Consider the following 15819-nt stretch of genomic DNA (forward strand, 5'->3'; position numbering starts at 1 on the left):
CCTATTCATCGGTAGCAACATTCGCGGTACCTGTGTCAAACTTTGTCACATTGAAAGCACAAAGGACGACTATAGGGTGCACGCCAGACAGCGGACTTCCGCGGGCCAGGACGACAATCAGCCTGAGAAGGCGGGCGATGGGCTGGACCTGGAAAGCGTCCGTGGGTCCTAGCAGGTGGATGAGCAAAATGTGCCATCGACGGCGTAGAGACGTTTAGGGCATCCGCGTAGGAAAGCGTGGGAGGTTTGATTTGCGATGGTGGTGAGGAATGAAAGAACTGCCTGATTTCATTATGAATGTCGTCCGTAAGAGCAGCAATACTCGAAAGGGACGCTGCCTGGGATTTCCGAAGTTCTTCGCGTACAACCTGCCGTGTGAGGCCTGTGAGGACCTCCTTATTACACCTCCTGGTACAAGCGAGCACGCAGCGGACATGGCAGTCTGACGCTCATACTGCGACAACCGTTGCCGAAGCATGCGCTCCATAATTGTGAGTTAACGTATGAACTCCGACACCATCGTAAAAGGGTTGCGCGCAAGGCCCACGAAAAGTGTCTCCTTTACCCTTCGCATGAGCAGGCGCACCTTCTTGTCTTCTGGCATGTGGGGGCCAGCCCGTCGAAACAATCACGACATCTATTCGACAAACACGGTGACGCTCTCGTTCGGCATTTGAAACCACGAAGAAAGTGCCTTTTGCACTCTCTGTTTCCGTTTCGGGTTACTGAACGCCTCGCGAAGCTGCCGATGGAATTCCTTCCAACTCGTGAACGAAGCTTCGTGGTTTTCGTACCACACTCTTGCCGCGTTTAAGAGACAAATGTACACGTTCTTCAATTTACGGTGATTGTCCCAGTCGTTGATGGCAGCAACCCGGTCGAACTGGTCAAGCCAGTCTTAGATATCCCCATCGAAATCACCGTGGAATTGGTTCGGGGAGCGAGGCGTGTTGGATTCCGTGTGCGAGGCGAGATGTACTGGTATTGATAGCCAGCTTCTCCACCAGTCTGTTGTGAGAGGAAACAATAGACAGCATCTCGAAGTGAATGACTTTTTACTCATCCACAGCAGCCACTCACTTCTTCGCACTCTTGGGCCATCAACGCAGCGTAGCAATGTATTTCATATTCGTCTTCATAGCCCATACATATCACCCAATTTTCGCATATCAATAATGTGAGCTTACCTGCGAAAGCTTCATGGCGTCATCATTACAGTTTACTGACAGAAACATTGTCAATGTTTTCGAAAGTCATTTGCTCAAGACATCTCTTTAAACACCTATCGTGCATTTTCAGCATTGAGAGTGTCCACTATGCCTAAATAAGCATTACAAAGAGCTGATGTGCGACAAAGAGGTATAGGTATTGTAAACATATATATGTTGTGTTTATGTGTATTCACTGCTGTATTGTCTTTTTTTACTTTAAAAATACACACGCTGCTGATTATTTCTATGGTGCGCTTTCTGGACCACCCAAACAACTTCCATCAATTCTCAGCGTGGTTTTTCGTCTGATATTGCAGTGCATATTACGTTGACATTTTCTCACCTGTATCAGCTATTGACGACTTGAGTTCTAAGTGCATGTGTAGCTCAAGAATCAAGGCAATGTAGTCCAACATAGTCATAGTTTTTCACTACAGAGCATGACATGACATTTGTCCACTGTCTCCTCAAGTCTACCTTGGCGTGCGTTTAAACAATTCCTAGCAAGAATCTGCTTGAATCTAACTTGCTGTTCTGGCTTGAGATGAAGTGAACAAAAATTGGCTGCATAGCTGTAGATCGCCCTATAGCCTGCACACGTTACTTACCAGCGATGTTGCTGTTCCCATTTGCAGGATTCTTCAGGAATGAACGTGGCTCATACGACAGCATGTTCGTGGTCCTCTCGATCTGCATCTTCATCGTTGCCATTCCGTGGTTGTCAGTTTGTTTAGCTGATGAAAAAGTTCTCATAAATGGCAACCCGACAAAGAGCATGTGATCTCAAGGCTGTAACCATGACAAAATAAAAAGAGATGTGATAATAACTTTTAGGACAAAGGATTAGTGCTGAGTGTCAACGACAGCAATTGGCAGCCACGTATTTGTCTACTTTGAAGTGGAGCTTATTTGTTAAACAGCAAGCTTGCTAAAACAGAAGAGAATGAAAACCATCTGTATTTGCACATTTTAGTACTTAAGTTCGATATAAACTATTCACAATTCAATTTTAGCTAACTCATTCAGCTGCTTTGTAATTTAGAGGCAAGAAACTTTTCATCAAAGCTGCATAGTACCTACATCCTAACATGTTTCACATGAGCAGAGCAGAGGTCATACCTAAACATTATTATATACTGGATACGAACAGTAATTGCATAGGGCTACTCTTCTATGCTAACAAGACAATAAAAACTGAGCCTCTTCTAAATTTAGGGTGTCACCCCTAAACCGTGATCCGCAATTAAACGATACGAATTAGTATGAATGCAGCATGACAATAACCGCATTTGTGCGTGTGTAGTTATTAGGTATTAATGTGTCAGGCCGAAAGCCTTACATGACTCGCCAAACGCTAAACTTCACCATTCACGTACACATGAGTATTGAGACAATCATTCCTCAAGGACGTCACAGATTACCAGAATTATTGACGTCACTATGACTCCACTATGACTGCACATGAATACATCGTCACATGAAGTTGTCGCATGGTCACAGCTTAGTCGATCACAGAGACAATTCAAGACTGGTCAGGTGCAAATGAGAACTCTAAGTTTTCAAGCCAAAATATTTCAAGAAACAATTGTATTGGGCCAGTTGGTCTGAATCCATCTTGGTAGGAAGCGCAACCACTATTACAAAGAACGCACAACACAAGGGCTTAACTTCAACTAAGCGTTTATTGCAAACGTCAGAGTTTATAAAAGGGGTGAAAGAGAAAAAAGAATAATCAAAGGCAGACAACAAAAAGCACACGTGCCCCGCACATTATCTATCCGTTAATATATATCACCCCATCCAAAAAACAAAGTTATTTCCGCGTGAGCGAGATAAAGGGTGCACTAACACACTCAAAGTCATCACGTGCCATTTCCACAGCTTCTACTATCAAACGGGTTAATAAATCTCTGTCCCGATATAACACACACGTGTTATCGAAATAAGGCACACAACCGCACTCCTTACAGTGGATCGCCAAGTGACAATCGGTACCCTTTTGCACTTCATTGTGGTGCTCTTTAACCTCTCATTTATGCAACTTTCAGTGGTTCCCACATAACAAGACCACATAACAAGGGCACTCTGTAAACAACCGGCTGTGCACACTCAACATATTTATTGCGATGCTTATATTGGCATCCTTTCCTTTCTTTTTTTAATGAAAGTTGAAGCAATAGAAATGACGTTGTTTTAGACCTCCCGTTGCGGGGACATGGCTTTGCCCTTTTAGGGGTGGGAAGGTGGAATTAAAGAATAAAACCACCCTGTGTCCCGTGTGACCTTGTATGCAGCCAATAGTACAATAAACGTAGATTATAATATTGCGATAGCGCGAAACGCTGGCGTGAGTGTCGTTAGGTATGAGTGAAAAACCACCTTCTTGTACATGACCAAGAAATCAAGATGCAAATGAAATAAGTAACGAAAAATTCCGGGTGCGAGTGATGATCGAACCCAGGTCGTTTGCGTGGCAAAAAGGTGTTCTCCCATGCAGCCTAGCGTCTTTTCAGAAACAGTTAAAATAATCGCGTCTGCTTGGAAATGCAGTGAAATGGAAATATTATTTGTGAGGCATTAGTTCCTAAAGCAATGATATCACAACTAAACATGCCGCTGTGCAGGCTATCACAACCGCCACCATCCCGGGTTTGTTTAGGTGGGCTGACATCGCACAGTACGTGGGCCTCTATCATTTCGCATTCATTCAATCGTGACTGCTGCTGCCGGAATCGAACCAGTGGACCTTCGGATCAGCAGCCGAGCACCCTGACCACTTGTCCGCCTTAGCGAATAGCTGTTATTTATAAAAAAAATAGCTGCATATCCACGCAGTGAACGATGCACAGTGGGGCGAAGCATCCGTCCGTCCATTCATTCTTGCTTCTGTCCGTTCATTCGTGCGTCTGTGTGGCTGCCCGTGCGTCCATCCGGCCGTCCATGCGTGCGTATGTTCATGCGCCCACACGTCCATCTGTGCGTCCGTCCCTGCATTCGTGCATCCCTGCGTTCGTCCATGCACCCACTCCTGCGTCCGTCCATGCGTCCATCCGTCCATCCGTCCGTGCAGCCATCCGAGTGTCCGTCCATGCATCTGTCTGTGTGTCCATTTGTCCATCTATTCAACATTCCAAGTACCACCATCTCGCATCTTTTCATCATATATTTCTCTTATAGAAGCATGCCATCCAGCGGACATGCCGAGGACTGAACAAGAAGAGGCACACGCACACTTTCTTGTGGCTTGCACTTCGTGTCTACATCCCACCAGTAACCACCTCGAGTTCATGTTACATACTAGTTCACTGTATTCATGTCACAGCGGCCCAACGCTCGCTAAACCTTCCTGAAACCGAGGAGGTCACGCCCAGCGAGTAAATCGTAGCAACACTTTCCTGGCAGATAGTGCTCAATGTACATGCCAATGGCTGCTAAGGGGGACGGAGACACAGAGGAATTCGGCTTTTAGTTAACGCGCACTCTTTGAATTTTTTATTGCTCAGCAACGCACAGAAGAAATCTCCCACCGGCACCACCTTGGAGGTCAAAATGTAAGACTGGTTACACACTACTACGGCGACTACGAGGGATGAACGGGTGCCACTATAAAGAGCTTCGCCTCTAATATTAAAAAAAATGAATTGATAGCCACACGTTGGGAAGCAAAACAAAACAGAACAAGTACGAATGGGCAACGTTTCGAAGAGAAGTCTGCCTTTCTGACGAATGAAAAAAAAAAAAAAAACGTCCGGCCTTCACGGAAGGCACAGCACAGCCACGGCGAAAACTATAAGAGCGGCCTTTCAGAGAACACTCATTGGGTAACATTTGCAAGAACACTTGCTGGGTACCCACTACGGCAATAATATTATCAATTCCTGGGTAGTAGTCTCGCATTCGCTATGCTATCATTCGCCATTCTTCTGAGAAGTGTTGGATCCGCTAAACACCTGCAAGGAATTTTGTGCCAATTTTTCATGCATTGGCTGACAACGATGAGGAATTCTGCCTGAAGTGGGAATTCGCTACAGGTAATGGGTGATCAAGAACAAACTTTTGTAGAGAGTTGGGACATTAGACGACCCACTTGTGAAGCTGTTCGCATTGTGTGACGCCTTGTTGTTCTTTGGTTGTTCTAAAACCCTTTATTACTCATATTACCGCGATTCTTTTCCCGACATCACGCCTGCCTAACGAACGAGTCCTAAGCACCAGCGTGGCTCAGTTGTAGAATACTGGGCTGGCACTTAGCGGGCCCACATTCGAGCCCTGCTGTGTCCTTGATACTAGTATTTTTCTTTCTTATTTCTGCGATAGTGATTACGGACACCTGGGGCGGCAGCGGTGGCGGTAGCGGGCAACTACGGTGCCACGCGTGACCCGAGTTTTTCTCTCATATCAGCTTCGCTGCAAAATGAGACGATGACAACTGAGGCATTCCTTGTGAAAGGCGTTAGTTGTTAACGTAGGTCGGCTGCATCAAAGCCTCAAGCCATATTATGGTAAAATTACTTGGGACCCTTTTTCAACGACTTGGATTGGGCACAGAGTTGTCTTTAGGATTCCTCCATTGACTGTAACCATGCTTGGGTGAACACATTATAAATATCTACCCATGAATAAAATCAAAACAATGTGTCATCCTATATAAGGAACAGTATAATTCACCGACTAAAATTAGCAGATTTTCTAGCCATACACATCTCGAGAAAGAAAGAACGCTAAGACAGCCCCATATTTTGTAAGTTGACGCATTTCGCACCGAGATCAAACAGACAGTGTAAGGGTTTCCTACCAGAAACGAATTGTTCCGCTCTTACAGATATCTATTTCAGGAAGGCTGAGTAGTTGCCGTTCTCTCGTTCAAAAATCAGGTCAAAATATTTGCAGCAACAGAAAACAAATACTTGCCTAGAATTTATTCAGACATTATGATTACTGATTATCTCTTGCATACAAAAAATACCACCCAATGTGCACGCTGGTGTATCCGGTGCCCCTGAATCCACGTTGAACGTGCCCCCTCGTGGTAACCGGGTGCGTGAGGTGCCATACATTTTTTTTTGTGTGTGTGCTGGCGAGCACAGTGAATGGGACATCCGAAGAGAAACCAGCCGATGCGCAATCTCGAAGGCCACGGCAGTAGCCACGGAGTTTCATGTTAAAACAAAAAATGGCGATTTGGCACTAGTTTTCACAGAAGCTGCAAAGCATGATGTTTCAGCCAGTCATCAACAGTATTGTCCTGCTTTCCTTCTGCGTGAATACGGCATTGTCGTACAATACCCCAACGTAAAACCCATGCACGCTTGAAGATCGTAGCGTGTCCCCATGTGGGCAAGTATATAGACTCTTTTTTTTTTCCGAGGGAGGTGAGGATGTGGGTTTGGAGCCTTTCTTTGTGTACATTTGTTCGTGTATTTGTAAGCGTGTATCTACGTAAACATTACCAAAGTTGAAAAATTACGGGGGAACAGGGGTGCAACTTCCCCACGCCCCCATCGCTGAGACGCCAGAGGCATGGAGCCGGGGTTTCTTGAAGTCGAAGTTTAGACGAAAGCACGCCTGGTCGGGAAGCAACAGTTTTTGCTCTGAAAAACTGCCTTCAAGGCACCACATAAAATTCATCCGGACTCAAACGACCAATTGAACAGAAATGTCGGAGCTCTTTTTCTAATTTGCACCCGTGGCTTACGTGACATTTCAAAGAACAAATAAAGATCGCCTCACTCGTTCACGCCTTCATTTTAATCTAGGCCCCCGTTGGGGGGGTCAAAAAGACCATATATGTATATTTTCCCGTGGTTGGTGTCATTTTATTACTGTCAGCGGGTTTTCTGATGTGCTACAGGATTTTATTTTAGGGCGTCGTTGGCCTCTGGTGATAACGTAATCTGCGTCATACGAGGGAGAAAGGGCGAACGTTTCAGTGATTTTTCTTTTATTCCTTTATAAACATTCAGTAACGATAACTTTGAATTTTACTATAGAAATATACGTTAACCACTGTTAAGACAGCTTCGCATACTTTTATCGTCGTAGAAGGGGAAGGCTCAGAATTTTTCCACCTTTGTTCCACCATTTCTTCAGATAACGTCTGCAAATCTTCGTAGATTGATGGCTACGGTGGGGAACAATAATAGCGAATTGATTAGAAGATTATTCTTCATCATCAGAAGCAGCAGACCGGCTACGCCCACTGCTGGGCAAAGGCTTCTTCCATGATCCGCTAATCAACCCCCGGTCTTGTGCTTTCTGGTGCCACGTTATACCTGCGATTTTTTGAATCTCATCTACCACCTATATTTCTGTCTCCCCTCGTGCGTTAGCCTTCTATGGGAATCCACTCAGTTCCCCTATTGGCAAGTGGTTGTCCTACTTACGTAATACGTGTCCAGCCCACGTTGATTCCTTCTTCTTGTTTCCTACTATGATATCTTTAAGATTAATCGTCCATCCCTGTCTCATACAGGGCCATGGAGAAAGAACAATAACTTTATAGGTCTGTCTGGCATAAAGTGGAACCATGTGGAATGACGGCATCTTTTTATAAAGGCGGGAAAGAGGGTTGGACATTTCCTGGACGTACAACCAGGCTTCGGCTTAATAGCGTTTGCGTAGGGGCTGCCACTCGATATTTCCAATGCGTGGTAGTCGCTGCCGATGCCTGTACCGCATTCTACCTGTCTTAGCTGAGCCGGCGACGGCAGTGCTCTGATCTGCGCGATCTCGTGTGTGCGCAGCACCTGAAATCCGGCGGTAAAGAACGTCCCCCCACGTGCCTAGTCCGGAAACCAACACGTTTGCAGCTCAAATAAAGAACAAAGACACACTCACAAACACATATATACGTATAGAGGGTGACATAGACAGCCACACAGCGCAGAAACTATCGGGGCTGCTTCAAGCGCGAGCTTCGGATTTCTCGCTACAGCTGTGCCACAGCCTCCAGTTTACATGCTACGGCGACTTGTGTTTCATGTTATCATTTTGTGATGCCGCGCACCTGTGTCTCGCCCCGACTTCAGTCTATGCGCGTTGCATGGTTTAACATGAGCATTTCGCAATATCACTGACACGGCGCCCCGATTACCTACCACGGTGTGCGCTGCTTGAAAAAGTTATACCAAGAGCGATGGTCGTCGCCCGGCTACTGCATGGTCGTCAAAGTGCTCCAATAGCAATGGATTCACTCGCGACAAAGTGGCGTCCCAGGATGATAAAAAGTGTTGCTGTACTGTCGGTTATACGCACACAGGTGAGTTACAAAGCCTAAAGAGCTTTTCATTCTGTTTCGTCCGGCTATTGTTGTTATTCATAATGGTGCACGACGTAAGCATGAAAGGTACCCTTGCATACTTGTGTGATGATTCCAGCAAACTTTGTGTGTTACGGTAGGTTTGTGCCGCTTAATGAAATGTATCAAAGCGAATCAGGCTATTATATACACCGTAGGGGAGGACGTCGGATAATTTGACCAGAAATATCGCAGTAAGGGTGCCTCTATTAGTTCACCTTCATGGAAATGTGACCACAGTAACTAGGGCCTAACTACTTCCTAAAGTTGAGCAGTCGAGCATGATAACCATTGGGCAACCACTGCGGCTGGTGTGTTGTAGCACGGAGAGCAAAGATACGCGGAAATAGCCTCGAAGACAAACTTGAATGTCAGTTGGTTGTGGTAATAAGGTGGCGTGGCCGCCTGTACACAATGAAATGCTTGCTTGTGTGCTCACTGTATGCTACTCTGATAATTTCATGTTTCCAAAATATTAATTCTTTCATTTCCTTTCACTTGTTTTTGTGGACACCAGGAGGCATTACGTCTTACCTCTATCATCGAACGAATTTTCTTTATTCAGATAGCCTGTGCGGGAAAGTGCAATTAGCACAGACTTTCTTTTATGCTAGCTAGAACTAGAACACATTATTACACTTGGTTTAGAACATTTTACGTGTTTCGCGCGGGGGATCACTTCCCCCGCATCTGTACTGGCACTGTTTTTGCTACAAACTTGAACCACAGGAAAATGAAAGTAACGTTGAGAGGCGAACATTTTTTATCATGATGCGTGAAATTGTTCTTATCAATTGCAATCGAGAAAGCTTCGTGATTTTACAAGTATTTGAATACTTAGCAAATAATTTTAATAATAGCGCAGCATTTAAAGAAAAATGAAATCAAGCTGTTCTTAACTGAAAATAATGGACGTAATAATGCTGACTAAGTAAACTTTCTATGATTGCCGCTTTTTGTGGTGTTTAGAATATGCTTAATGAACGTTGCTGCTGGACAACCTGACTCACGGTTTAGAAAAACTTCCATGCTCTATCCACCAGAGAGAAAATACATAAACTCCAAATATTTTTCAAACTGGTTGGTTATTTTCTTTCAAGGGCCCCGCCGCGGTAGTCTATAGTGGCTAAGGTACTCGGCTGCTGACCCACAGGTCGCGGGATCGAATCCCGGCTGTGGCGGCTGCATTTCTGATGGAGGCGAAAATGTTGTAGGCCCGTGTGCTCAGATTTCGGTGCATGTTAAAGAACCCCTGCTGGTCGAAATTTCCAGAGCCCGTTCACTAGGGCGGTTCTCATAATCATATGGTGTTTTTCGGGAGTTAAAACACACATATCAATCAATATTTCCTTTAAAGGGCCCGTAAACCATCCAGAGGTCGAAATTCAGTTGTTGTGGGGAAATTGTGCAGGCGTGTACGACTAGCACGAAGCCGTGAGTATTTTTTGAAACGGTGCAGTAATAGCGTATTTAGACGCGTTTGATTATCGAAACTGTGACGACCACACCTTTCGCTCTTTCCTGCGCTTCTCTCCGCTGGCATCCTCTGCCACGCCGTCTTTCCGTCTCGCCGAGCGCCCCTCCCAATCTGGGGTGGCATACGCCATCGCTGACGCGCTGCTTGAAACACTGTCTACTTCCGGTTGCAGCTAATTTAACCGTCGACTTCGTCCGTTGCGTGCTTGTTGGCGAACCGTGGCTGCCGTAATCGAGCCGGTATGTAATCTAGCCGCGTTGCGCACATGCCTTCAAAGAATTGCCAACGCGATTAACTCGCACGGGGACACGCAATGCCCCACACGTATCACACGCACGCAGCAACACGACGAACAACAAGCAGCGCGGACAGCTGCTTGACTGGCCGGATGTCGTAGTCTGTTGCTCGACAGCGTATTTGGTGTATTTGACTCAGTGCGCCATAGATGTCACGCAGAGGCCCAAAAGGCCCGGAAAGGATGAAGGATTGTTTCTTGGAATTTGTGGAGCACCGGTGGCTCGTAGCGCTGCCACGTGCGGAATAATTGATCGCGACGTTATTCTGCACACGATGCGCGCATTTACTTGTAATGCTTGAAAAATTATTGGACATGGTTTACGGGCCCTTTAAGGGAGGGGGGGGGGGCTAAGTAGCAAGCAAAAACATTTAGGAGCTTGCTGTTTTTTTGTGAGGTGTTGCCTCTTGTCCCTCCCACCGTGTACGCTGGTTGTCATTGCTTCCGTTAGAGGCGCAGCAGTTGCTTTGATTTCAAGAGCGCTCACTAGAAGGGAACGCTTTCTTGGTGGCAGTAAAGTCTCTCAAGTAAAAGAGCTTTAGGCAACAGGAGCGCTCACCGGCTGCCGCCACCTCGGTTCCCAGCACCGAGGCGGCGGCAGCGGGAGGGCTCGCGATGCCGAAGCCAAAAGGGCTCATCGGCAAGCGGACCCGGAAGCGGCACGGGTCCTCGAGGTCGTAGCAATGTGGGTGCAAAGACAGGAAGATGCCGAGCTGAGGGCCCACGCAGCAGAAGCAGTGCGGAAGCCTCGGAATGTGAACATCGAATCACCACGTGTGCGGGATGCAGCGGCCAAGCAACTGCAGCGGTCGCCACCAGAAGTTGGTGGCGCCACTACTGCACGCTTTAAGCGCTGTTTCCTAGACCACAGTTTCCGCCGCAGCTGCAAAGTGTGTGACCGCTTTTGGTTTGACAAAAATCTCACCACAATCTCAACCATGCGCAAAGAGTAGCCCCATGCCAACGCCATCGCCGTGCTGTAGGGAGCACCTTCGTCATCATTCACCTCGCGGATACACTTTGATTTTTTTTCCTGTGGAAGCTAGGCCACGACGCAGAATACACAGACGAGCATTTGTTTCTTCTCTTCCATTTCTTCTCCGTCTTCGTTTAAGTTGCTCGCAACAATTTTTTTTCGTCTTGCGAGTGGTGTGCAGTGCTCCGGCAAGCGTTCAGAACACTTTATGTAATGTTATGGGATGTGTGAACGGACACAGTCTGCCAAATCCTGGTTTAGAGCATTTATTTCCACACGCTCTGGGGGGAAGCAAGCCAGTGCAAATGCATGTAGTACTGTGGGATCCCACTAAGTGACTACAGACGGACGCAAGCGAGCGCCAAACGTAGAAGAGTGGCGGAAAAAGTGCAGAAGGGACGGTGCTGCGAGCGCCATCACAGAACACCTATATACCTACGTTTAAAGAAGGTAAACTGCACCTTTGAGAGTGCAACGGATATAACAGTAGTGATGGCGTTGTGAGCTAACTTTCCGACCTCGAGATGCTGCTGCTAAAGCTATCATCATCATTGCGTTGGGTCAAAATAGCGGCCACATTGGTGGCGGCTGTGGCCCAGCGGATGGTTCCTGTGCGCGCCCGCAGGCTTATAGGCGTTTCCTCACTGCTGTTGCGAGGTGGTATTCATGTGCACGACCACCTAACGTTATTATAAATATTTCCGCTATGTCGTCATGTGACCGAGAGGCCTCAATTGGTAAAAAACAGGCCAAGCAAGTAAGCTTCCATAGTTTATTGACAATCGTGAATGTAGCAGTATAAATGTGAACAAGGAACACTGCCAGCCACGGAGTTGAGTAAAACATACCAAAACAGTAATATCCTTCAATTTATTAAAATATACCCACTGAAATTGTGCAACTTTGTCTCTCGTCACGCCGGGTGGCTCTTATACAGTACTTCGTACCATGCTGCCCGTTTTCATTCTCACTACAGATGCCTTCTAAACGTGTAGTGTCAGTAAGATTAGCCTGAGCCGCAATGTTTTTGACAATAAATTGGCCATGGGTGCACATCACGTTGTATAAAAAATGACCCCACGCTGTTGTGCGAGGTATCCTTGCATATAACATTGTTCTTGACATTGTGTTTTACATCTATGTGTTCGTGCCTGCACGTCCGATCTTTTTATGAACGATTCCGTCCAACAAGACGAACTTTCAATTGTGCTAAGCCTGGAAAAACATACTTTACAAGGTCACGTCGAAAAAGAAAGTTATGTTTGAAAAGAAGTAAAAAAAAGGTTGCAGGGACAGACACTTCAATTGAGTAACAGTTGGCAAAAAATGAAAGTCTTAGCCTGAGTGAAACATTTCGGCAAGGGAACATTCGTGTGAAAACTACCACAGATGACAAATTCAGAGAATGAGCAACTCTTGCTCTTGCTCGCCCGCTGTTTATCAGCTGACGCACTAGATGGAGGATGCCTGTGGGTGTTCCCAAAAGCACTCACTTGTAAAAAAATACATTATGCGCTAATGGTCAGCACTCGCAATACACTGCGCATTACATAGACGCCTACGATAGGGACCATATGGAACATTAGTAACGTCACACAAGACAGCTGAGAAGTGCTGGAAGTCGCGGTAGCAATGTTCAAAAAAAACGAGATTGTGTAATCATGGCAGTCAGATCTGTATAACGAAATTTTTCACGATGAATATTTATAAAGAACTGGTCATTTTCTAATCTTTGGATATTTGCACCTCAGACTAAACAGATATATGCACAGCACAATCTGTTACTTCTTCGCGAAAGTAGTAAAGTGTTTGCTTCAGCTCCATTGTCATCTGATTGTCGGATCGAAGAAGAAAACGTTGGTGATTGTTGTTCCACCAGCCTGTGTTGGGGCACGCAACGTAGTGAAAGTTTTATATGAAAAATATTTTCTTGCTTCTACAATTTATGGGGAGCTGTGCCTAGAGTATGTGCCAACTGGGACGAGTGAAACAAGTTGTAGAACATTGTGTTGAGACTTCTGGAATGGCTCCTCAATTGTGTAAGACAAAGAGTAGCGCGCCACGCAAAGCATCTATACGAATTTAACTATTCAAGTGGACTGGATATTGCATTTAGATTAACAACAAATAGTTATTTGCCTGTAAGACAATGTTTCGCTTGTTGGTATTACTACAATTGGCACATTAGTAACTGATATGCAAGTTTATCCCAGAGATTGGTAGAGTTGGGTATCAAAAATGCGATGATCGGTAAGACCAACTCAAACAACGAAGGATGTCATGTTGAGGACCTTTTTGAAGTACTACCGATAAGACAGACATATGTTGTTTGCACACATTGTTGTACAAGTGACGGCACTTGACAGTGCACGCAATTGCAGAAACAAGGCAATCAGAACAGTTATGCCATCATATTTCTTCACAAAACTGGACTAATCTAAAGCAATTGCCTTACCCTTGTTAGAAAATGAGGGCTGCCGTTTTTCAACTCAAAAATGGCATTTCTTGTGTTTGATTTTATGAAATGTGGGCCACAGTCACGGCTGATCTGTACTATGAAATGCTCATCTGAACAGAAAGTACGATAAACATTGATGACTAGCAAATTCTCATCCGGAATCGTCCTTCTTCATAACGACGTGCATCCTTGCACCAAATCCAGAACAATGGGTATACCCAAAACTTTGTTCGGCAACAATGATTTCCCACCCTACGGTACTGACAGAGCACCATTTGATTATTTCCCCTTCTTTCACTTGAAACAGTGGCTCTGGGAAGAATGTTTTGAAGGCTGTGAGAAATTCAAGATCACGGTCGGCAACATGCTGCAGGTTCAATTCCCAGGTGGCAATCTTTTATGCAGAGGGGCTAAAAAAGCTATGACGGCGGTACGAAAACTGCTAAGAAGTTAACAGTAATTCTGCAGAAAAGGGAAGTAGGCTTTTGCTAAACTAAGCCCGCCAATAAAATCTCACAGGATATTCATGGAGTGAATGATGATGAGTGGAGCGAAGCATCCATCCGTCCACATATCCGTGCGTCCGTTTGTCTGTCCATCCGTGCTTCCGTCTATCTGCGTGTCTGTCTGTCTGTTTGCTGTCTGTTTTTTTTTGTATGTCTGTCTGTTTGTCTGGCATCCACCACCAGCCGCCGCGGTCACCCGCTTCGCCGATGCGCCTCCAACGATCTCACACGTAGGGCATAATATGTTTGGTTCAGCGTGCTGTGGAGTGACAAAAATCATTAGCAGCATGCACCAGTCAGCACTGGTGCAATGCACAGCAGGATACTGGGCCGTATGTTTCTTGCAAGTGAATCGATGTTCTTCACTGCTCTAAAAGTTACAGAGTGATAAAAAATTTGCTGTGAGGTGACTGCAATTACAAAATGGTGGACCCAACTTAGACACGCTACATAGTTTCTCGTTAATATTACATTATGATAACTTTAGCGCTATTTCAACGATAATTGCATCAAGTTAACGTGCAAGTTTTTTCAGTGATTACTGCATGACAACGCTCCTATATCAGTAACACGTCGAATTCTTTTAACATATGGGCTGATGCTACTCATAAACAAATAAAATATACTTTTGAAATGCAGACTACAACAGCACCTCTTCGAAGATTCCTCAGCGATCAATGCGGCGTCATTGCTGGTAAACACGGATGATTGCTGCTATGATTACGGATATGCTGTAAAAGGAAAATACAATGCTGAATTTATTAGTGTGTTGACACACGCTTTGATACCTGAAACCAAGCGATATCAGTATACAGTAGACATACTGCGTGCGACCGGCGTCACTTGGTCGAGCAGGTTGAATAAGCATGAGAGAACAATATGTCCACTCGGTTATCGTGATATTTAAACAAAGTCGGTGCGTAACCTGCTCCCTCAACTCCTTTCTAAAATTCTAAAGCACCGTCACGACGACAGATGCATACCTGCCACCGCTGTTATCTCCCTCAGTATTTTTTTTTTCACCTGCTCATAAAGATATGGTTAGCAAACGCCTTTCGCATATCCACTTTGTTCCCGATTTGAGTGCAAGTGCCAATCAGAACTGAATGCGCAATCTGCTATGCGGCACAGTTGTTGCGAACTACTGCATTTCACTGGTTATTATTAGTTTTATGCTCGGTATGGCCGCGCATTCGAAAACATAACGCCGCCATTGCGAAAGGGTTCGCTTTTCACGCCGCTTTCTCGATGCTGTTTTAAAGCAGCTGGCAGAAGAGCAGAACACAACAGACACGAGTGGCGGCGACCGCGCACGCAGCGCATCAATGCCGACAGCGCTCACAGCAACGGCGTCAGCGTCAGCAATGTCCCCCGACGTCCACGATTAACGTCGGGCGACAAAAACTGAAAAGGCGACAAGCCGGAATGCCAATCAACCCGAATCGAACACGGGCTCAGTGACAGCGTCTTCGCCTGGAAAGCAATGCCGGATCCTAACAACCACCTCCAAAGAGAGCGGGCGAGGGTGAGTGAGCACAGCTGGTGTTTCGGACGATGAGCAGCGATTTGGCGCAATTTTCAAAGACCCCTAAACGCCAT

The 15819-nt window shown here is 45.7% G+C and overlaps 1 long non-coding RNA gene across 1 annotated transcript in view; it reads right to left on the reverse strand.

Annotated features, from left to right (window-relative positions):
• LOC142803421 (uncharacterized) overlaps window positions 1-7877 on the reverse strand; it is a 31599-nt gene extending 23722 nt beyond the window's left edge. Inside the window, exons 1-2 of the long non-coding RNA XR_012894107.1 lie at window positions 7595-7877; window positions 1820-1945 (exon numbers count right to left, since the gene is read on the reverse strand). This is a non-coding gene — a long non-coding RNA (uncharacterized LOC142803421). The remainder of the gene's footprint in view (window positions 1-1819; window positions 1946-7594) is intronic.
• Window positions 7878-15819: the final 7942 nt, after the last annotated feature.

The sequence above is a fragment of the Rhipicephalus microplus genome, chromosome 3 (assembly GCF_043290135.1).
Source record: "Rhipicephalus microplus isolate Deutch F79 chromosome 3, USDA_Rmic, whole genome shotgun sequence".
Taxonomy (NCBI): Eukaryota; Metazoa; Arthropoda; class Arachnida; order Ixodida; family Ixodidae; genus Rhipicephalus; species Rhipicephalus microplus.